Consider the following 8,626-nt stretch of genomic DNA (forward strand, 5'->3'; position numbering starts at 1 on the left):
TCGAGGTGGGGGGAGGGGATGGAAGCAAAAGTACTCCTCACTAGCCAAGGGGGCTTCTAAGTCCCCGAGGCCTCCTGACATGTACTGGAAGAATCTGGAGGGGCCATCTCCAGCAGGCTTACACAATAAAGGCCATGTGCCATCTTCCCATCACTCTTGGAAAACACTGGATTTTATAATTGAGAAGACCCTGAGAAGGCAAAGTTCCAAGAGGAATAATCATTCTTAAGAGACTCAGCACATCACCACACTGGCCCACAACCCCCTTCTCTCTGATCTACTGTCTCATTCATAAAACAACACACCAACTCTAAAGGACGCAAAGGTTAAAAAAATTCCTTCCATAAAGCTTTCTGAAAGGCTGGAAAAATAGTAGCAGTGACTAAGATAAACAGCCAAAGCCAGCAGTAAAGAACTGTAATGCAGCACAGACCAGGGCTTCCTGCACGGCAGCTTAATTAATGCTAACAGTGCTTTAGACAAAAAGCGATGGGCTTTGGGCTACAGCTGTCCCTAAGTGGCTTTCCTGAGCTTGATGAAGAAGTAAACCATTATTTAGTTTGGTTGGGTTTTTTTGTTTGGTTGGTTTTGTTTTAACATATACAAATTTATATCAAGCTTCCATGAACTGCATTACAAATAAACTTTAAAAAGAAAAAAACCTGCTTTTAAGATGAGCATGTATGTCCAACAGTATACAGAAGTCTACAGTAAATAGAATTAAAATAGTTAGCGGCTGGTGACACCTGTCCACAGCTCATTTATGAGGGGACCTTTCAAACCCTTAATTTGTTTGCATGTGACACAGCATATAACAAATGCCTCGAGTTTCACAAACCGCCTTCGAAGCAGGGAACAGTGAACTGCTAGTTCCATGGCACACAACTAAGAGTGGATATTTTAAATCATATTTGCAGACCTTGGACTCTAGGCTCAAAGTTCCCCAGAAGAGAAAGAAGAAAGCTGGTTCCTGGCCACAGACTCACAGCCTTACACTAGCTTTTACTTTCCTTGTCAATCAAACTGCCTCCAAAATCATGACCTTCGTACCAGCCTGGTCCTCTTGCTGGGAAAGTGTTCCTGGATCTTTAGGAAGTTGAGCTCCAGTCACCTTCCACCTCCCAGTGGGGTCTTCCCTGAGCACCGACTAAGTCATCTTCCCTGACAATATTCTCCATCCAATCCCTGTTGTCTCGTCCATCTGTTCCTTCTCACATCTCACTGTTTACTGCCCTCCTCCTATGAGACCCATTCTGGTCACTTCTGAGCTCAAAACTGTGCTATGCACTTGAGAGCCTCCAGGAAATCCCACTGAATGAATGGATGACTGGAGAAAGAACAGGAAGTGAGGGCAAGACAGATTATCAAACAATTGAAAACTGAGGGAACTGACCATCCTGATTAGGCAGGAGATGGCAACCTGCCCGTTGTGAAATATCATTGCTTTGGAATATATGATTGACAAGCAAAAGAAGGGGTAGGGAGAGGTGGGTGGAGGGTATCAGAGAAGGAGGATTTACTAAGAAGATAGACAGAAGAAGGGAAGGAGAAAGGTCAAGAAATCGTGAGCTAGGACATTCAACAGAAGCAGTGTGGGAGCTTAGGCATAGGGTCTAGTAATGTGAATTAGAGACAGGGGCAGGGATGGCCTGGAGGGGCAGAGGTAGCCTGGACACAGGGCATTTGTTCTCAGAAGGCACTCCCTGGTCATACTGTATGGAGAAAACCCAAGGCAGTGGACAACCAGCAAAAAAGGTGGACAGAGGTGATGCTGGTGGTCCAAGTGTGAAGAAGTAAGCAGCTTAGACATGAGGGAGACAAAAGTCACCAAGACATCCCTGCATCTCCTCTCTCCAAAGGCAACTTTCTACCCACCTCCCAGCAGCACCCCAGGGCAGATCCAGGCCCATTCCTACTCAGCCTGCTCCAGAACCCCAACAAGGATGGCAGGGTTCAAAAGGACATGAGGAGGGTCGAGTGTCACTTTTCACACTTGTCAATCTGAGGCTAATTCTGTTCCATAGAGCTGGTGATTATTACCTTTGGTGGGGTATATATTTGAACATTATATAACTCATTTTTATGTAACAGGTTCTGCACATAAAACAATGTTCCCTTTGCTATCTAAATGTATTCAGAGGAAATAGTTACTGGCATTAAAAACATCTTTCTCTTCACCAAGGCTGGGGTATGGCAGTGGCTTGACAGTGAGGCTGGGAGGAGTGAGGTAGGTTTGGGGGTCTTTGGGATAAGTATGACAAAGCTGAGAGACTTCTGAAGTCTCCTCCCTGGGCAGAGTTCCTCGGGGTCTGTGATGGGACCAGTGCCAGTGAGTTTCCTCAGGAAGCTCATCTTACGTGCGGGATCCTGGAGGAGACTGAATATTAGGGATTTGCATCAGAGCAAGACCTCAGGGAGGTGGGAGAAAGCAGGACACAGCACACACACATCTCAGGATGCAGGAGGGGGCTCACAAGCCCTTGTAACTGCCCCAGGGTAACTCACATCCAAGTGTGTGTTCCTCTTGTACCATAGCAAGGACACCAGCCCTGCCCAAAGGACAGTGCTTACCGTGATTTGCCAATGGAGACTGGTTTCCAATCTCTACAAGCCCAGAGGGCTCCTAACATGATGTCTGGAACATGACGTCTAACACCCTGACCCTCCCAGCAGGCTCTAGAGTCCACCAGATAAATAAATCCTGACCCATTCCTCAGCAATTGGGTAATCTTGGGCAGTATGCAAAACCCTCCTCATCTGTAGGATATGGACAGTGGTGCTGACCTCACAAGATAATGATCAAGAGTACATGAAATTAACAAGTCTAAGGGAAGCAAAATATCTACCGGCACACAGGAAGTGCCCCCATAATTATTTATTCCTCTCTTTCATTTGAAGCAAACCGCACTCAAAGATGCTCACTAATTTGTCCCGGTCACACAATCGAAGCAGTAGGGACAGGGATAAATACATATAAATGTTTTATTCAGTCTACATCCAAAACAATATTAGCCAGAATATTAAATTAAAGACCCATCTTTACTCAGGGTGGACACATAGGAGTTTACAGAATGTAAAAGGACAGCATGTACTCAAGTAAAAATCATTTGCCTTTTTATTCCTGCTCTCGCTCAGCACCGAGCATTCCCCTGAAGCAAGGACTAAGGACATGTCATCTCCCTGTTCCCAACTCATACTCTCCTTCCATGCGACCTCATCACTCAAGGCCAGGTACACCCATGACTCTACTAGTCTCCTCACCTTTTCCCCTAGGACCTCTCTGCAGTGTGAATCCCTCCCCATTCCAGTCTCCAACTGGGATGGGCACCAGACAAATATGTCCCAAAGGCCTCCTGTGCCTATTATTTGGGAGGAATCAAAATGAATGCTACCCAAAGAGCTCACTCAGTCTGGACAAATAGGCCAGGGTCCTGGAGACAGCCCAACATGATATAGAATACAGCAGAACCTACAGGGATTACAGAAGGGTCAAGGGCTGGGGACACTACTGCCAGGTGTCAAGACAAAGATTTCTCCTGAAGGTCCAAGTGCCGGAGTTTGAACAGAAAAGTAGGTGTGTGAGGACCCAAGGGTAGGGAGGACCAGGCTAGGGCTGCTGCTCGGGAAGGGCCACCCTTTGGCTTGGCTGGACAGTCCTGTGCACACAGCAAATGCAGGCCAGCATGTGGGCTGGAAATAGAGAATCCCCTCCCCCCAACACGGCGAGGAAAAGAGCAATGAGGAGTGCGCTGAGCCACTGCAAGTGTGGGCGGAGATCTTGACATGCACATCCAGTATCTTAACTCACTCAGTCCACCCTGCAACTCCAGGAGCCAGAGGTAGATCCCATCAGGAGGACACCAAGATATAGAGAAAAAGTAAGTTGGCCATTAGTGGTGAAGGATGCAAGCAAAAGCTGGGATGTGAAAGTACTGGGGCTCTAAATCTCCTAACAACACTGCCTAGTTAAACAGCTGGGAGAGAGGGACACAAAGAGCTTCAGGCGCCAGGATGGTGTGCTGATGCTGGGGCACAGAGCTTGAAGATAGGCGGCAAGCCTGTAACCCCCACAGCTAAAGCCATAGCTAAAGCAGGAGGGAATGGGGCATGACTAGAGATGGGACTCTGGGGCTGGAGATGGGGGGTGAGGATGCAGCGTGAGCAGAAGGTAGATGCTGACCTTCAGCAGGAACAGAAAGAGAATCGAGACAGCAACAGGACCTAAAGGTGAAAGGAAGAGGTGACTTCCGGAGAATAAAAGACAACCAAGATCAAGCTGCAAAGGGACTGAAACAACCTGGAATTCAAGACTTAAAACGTTCTTACTAGTCTTAAGAAATATACAGAAGGGAAGTAGGGAGAATGTTCGGCTCGCGGGGAGTCTGGCATCTAGCGGGGAGACATCCAGACTCAGGGGCACCTAGTATGGAAACGGCCCAGTGTGCAGGAGGCTCACAATAGATCTGTTTCTTCCTATTCCCAAATCCAGACAAAGATTCCACTGAGACTGGTGGGGTTTCCGAGGGCAAAGAGTACAAAGGATGTTCTGGTGACAGGAGCCTGGCAGAGGTGGGAGGGAGTGGCATCTGGCACTGAGGAGAGGCTTCCTGAGTGCTAGGCATTTGACATGCATCATGTCCTGTCATCCTCCAAGAGGCAGGCACTGTCGCTGCACCCAAGGAGCAGCAGGGAGGTCAAAGAAGTCGGGCACGTGTCCAAAGCCACAGGGCTCCAACCCAAATACCAGTTCCTTCCTCCACCAGAGCCCAGGGAGGGGCTCCTGCCTATTCGAGAGCTCAGTAGGAAAAGCAGTGTTTTCTCTCACCTGGGAAGAGGGGAAGGCACAGTGCGGAAACTGCACAGGGTGTTCTGAATGGAGAAAAGATGCTGAGGAGCCAAAATCATAGCAGGTGGATGGAGGGAGGAGAAAGGTTTAGGGTCAGTCTGAGTCCTGTGATGAAGTGACAAAAGACTGACAGAAAAGAGCGCTCTTGTGTCCCCGAGCTCCCCGTTAAACCTCAAAAGTCTAGAAAGGGTTTTTTTTTTTTTTTTTTGCCTTTTCTAATTTCCCTGCAAATGCCTATTTCAGGCATTTACCATCACACCAAAGTCACCATCTGAAATTGCCATGCTGTCAGGGACAGGAGCTCTTTAATCTTCACATTCTCCTAACACAGTGGGGCGATGATAGAATCATAGAAAGAAAACCTCAGAGATAGAAAACAGGCTGCCCACGGCAGTTAGGTAAAACCATTCATTCTCTATGCTCATATGCAGCGCTGTTAACGTGGCCAGGTCTTTCTGTGGCTCTTAGGCGTTCATGAATCCCAGTGAGCCTGGGGATGTGAAGGAATAAATCTGAAAACACAGCCACTTCCTTTTCCTGCCCCGTGGCATATAAACCTCTTCTGCAAATAGCAGAGATACGGGTGAATCGTCATCAATTATAAATCATTTGAAATGGATCACTTTAAACACCATCTGTTGATCTGCTTGGCTGTCCCATGAAGAAAAGACTTTTGCTCAATTGTTCTGACAGCTCTAGGAGGTATATCAGACCCTGATTCAAATTTATTCGACACTGAGAGGCATATAGAACCTAAGAGTTGTAGAAACTTTTGACATTCCTTAGATAAACTGTCTGACCTTCCATCAGATTTGATCATAACCCAGAAAGGTGTAGTAACTTGCTCCAAGTAGCAAAGCCACCGGAATTCCAGCCGGGGCTAGAACCTAGTTTCACGCCTCCTAACTCCCAGCTACCACTCTTCACACCTTATCCGAACCTCTCCCATTTTAAGCAGCAGAGATTAGAACAAAGTACAAATTTAACTGCTGTTTTAACATCATCATTATTCACTGGCAACATCTAAGAGAGAACCAAAGTGCTGCTACAGATCCAGCTTCCGCTAATACACCCAATTTCAAATCTGCCTATAAAATTTCTAACCTTTCTAAATATGTTCAACAACCCATTTTTAAAGATGTAGCGATAATATAAACCCAGGAACAAAGAATGATATTAAAGATTACATTTTGTATTTTAAATATATATATATTGGAACTTCACTGGTATGGGAATCAAATTTAACAGCAGTGATTCCCCCACCCCTATTTCTTGCAAGCACAGGGAGCCTAAGATTATTCAAAACTGCTCAAGAGCAGCAATGATTATTTTAAGCTCATGATTCAACTAGTACATTAATCAGAAAATCCACCAACCCAAATTGACAGATCCTGGTATCAATGGGAACTTAAGAATAAAAATAATAGTTGTTAAGTAAAAATAGATTGAAAGAGGGCACAGCAGCAAATAGGAAAAGGACAAATGACAAGCAAGAGCAGTAGGGGGGAAAACATTTAATGATCAGTTATCCTGGACAAAAACAAAACAAAACCAAAAACCCACAACGAAGATCTTGACAATACTGGTATTATCAAAAAGTAGTTGGTCGTGATTACAGTACCCGATATTTGGAAGTTGGGTGAGAAAACTTGATTAATGATTTCTTGCTTAAAAGTAACAACTTAAGCCAGGAGAGAAGACGGATCTAAAGGGGTCAAAGGGCCCAAACTAGGCTAAATATCAGGAATGGTCTAGAGAAGATGCACCCGGAACAGGTAAGGGGTGACCCTGTCAGCTTGGCCAGCGCAACTTGACAACAGACACACACCCGTGTCCAACGCAGTCCTTCTTTCCCCAGCGCGGAACAAAACCCGCTATGCGACCTCCAGGGATGGCTGCCATGTGCGCCCCGAGTCTGCATAAAATTCTACCTTTGACTTCTCCCAGCAAACCCGAACATCTCAAGTTGTCCACACTGGGGCAATTTCCAGTGGAAACCTTCGTCTTCCCCGATTATCTGTCAAACCCGCATCTGAGCGAAGCCTTGCTGCGCACGCCTCGGATCTCTCGGACGCCCACCAGGCGCTGGGCACAGTCCCCCACGCCATCGGGTACCTACTCTCAGACCCAACAGGGAAGACAGATTCTCCAGGACCACCCAGGTACGGGACAGCGCAGGCCCGACGGCTGTCCGTGGGCCTGGTTCAAGCCAGCCAGGGAATTCCCAGGGTCCGCGCCAGCCCCAAGACAGGACATAGGAACGTACCAGTACGGACGCCCCGACTGGACGGAGACGCCCTCCCCGCCCCCACCCGGCTCCCGAGGGGAAAGTGTAGAAGGGTTGACCAGGCAAGCGCCGCATAGCATCGTTCTGCCCGCGTCTCGGCCATCTCCTCAGGGATCCAGAAGCTCCCGGGGATGCATCCCAGAGCTCTTCCCAAGCTCGGGTCATTGCTGCCACCGGGTACTGCTGTCTCTTTAAGAGGCCGCCGGCCGCCCCCTCCGGAGCCAGGTGGTGATGCCCGCGCGGGGAAGGTGGGCGCGCCCGCTGACAGCTTCCCAGGGTCCCCCCAGTCCTCCCCCGCCCGCTGTGCAGCCCAAGTGGGGAAGATGGGGGTGCGCGGAAGCGGCGCCTTTAAGGGGCGCAGCCTCCCCGAGGCTGGGTGGGGGCTGGGAGCCGCACGGGCCCTTTAAGGCCGGCAGCGGGCACGTCGGGCAGGGCTCCCGGCGGCCCGGCTGCGCCGCGGGCGGGGGCGGGAGCGGTGCGCCCGCCCGGGAACTCGCGACCCCCGACGGGACGCCCCGAGACGGCCACTGCCCGCAGCCGTGCCTACACTCACCGTGGCTCGCCGCGAGCGCCCGCGCCCGCACCCGCACTCGGATCCCGCGGCGGCGGCGGCGGCAAGTCCGGCGCGGGTAAACAGGCACCTCCGTCCCTGACCTACTTTCTGCCTTCCCTAAATGTCGCACCACTAACCTACTTTCCGACCAATCCGCTCCCCGCCGGCCCAGGCCCGGCCCCCCGCCCACCAATCGCTGTGCCCAACCCCCCTTCCCCGCCCACCAATGGAGGAGCCGCGGAGCCCGGATACCTGCCTCTTCCCGCTAGCCAATCAGAGCGCGCGAACGGAGTTGTCTTGGCGGACAACCTAAACCAATTCGCGTTCGGCTCCGCGTTAGGCTAACCAATCGAGTGACCGATAGGAAAGCCGCTGACCAATGGCAAGACGGCAGGGCTGGTTTACCTGCTACTTTCCCTTCACCAATCATTTGGCCCACAGAAGCACACGCCCCGAGGAGTGAACCAATTGGCGCGCTCTATGTATTTCTTGCCCCAGCCCTCGTTTTTTCCCCTCAGGTCTCAAGCTCGCAGAGGCCACTGCTGCGCGGACTCTGCGAGCTCGCCGCTGTCCCCTGTTCCTCATTCGCTTCCCTGCCTAGTGCCTGCCTCCTAGCTCTCCCTCCTCCTCTGTCCTCTTCCTGGCTCGCAGAACGCCGAGAAAACGCCGCATCTCCTCGCCCATCCCTCTCCAGCTCCATCTAGGAAACCACATTTTAGCAACACAGTGACAGAACCTTCCTGAAACCCCTGGCTTGTCCAAGTCGGAACCACAGCGCTAATAGCTAACGTATTTAGAAGACTGTTCCTTCCGACGACTAACCAGATCTCGCGTTCTTTTTGTTTGTCTTGACCTCCAAGCGTCCGGTGGAGCTGTCATTCCTGTTCTAAAGAGAAGTCTCCCGGGTGTGGTGGCGTAGTCCATAATTCCAACCCTCAAG

The 8,626-nt window shown here is 50.0% G+C and overlaps 1 protein-coding gene across 6 annotated transcripts in view; it reads right to left on the bottom strand.

The window, feature by feature from the left end:
• Positions 1 to 7,833, bottom strand: part of Bmal1 (basic helix-loop-helix ARNT like 1) — a 105,232-nt gene extending 97,399 nt beyond the window's left edge. For 4 of the 6 annotated variants that reach the window (XM_052201042.1, XM_052201040.1, XM_052201045.1 and 1 more), the window contains exon 1: positions 7,687 to 7,833. The gene's annotated coding sequence lies outside the window, so the exon portion shown is untranslated. The remainder of the gene's footprint in view (positions 1 to 7,686) is intronic. The other 2 variants (XM_052201050.1, XM_052201049.1) reach the window with 1 other exon arrangement.
• Positions 7,834 to 8,626: the final 793 nt, after the last annotated feature.

This window comes from Apodemus sylvaticus, chromosome 1, assembly GCF_947179515.1.
Source record: "Apodemus sylvaticus chromosome 1, mApoSyl1.1, whole genome shotgun sequence".
Classification (NCBI taxonomy): Eukaryota; Metazoa; Chordata; class Mammalia; order Rodentia; family Muridae; genus Apodemus; species Apodemus sylvaticus.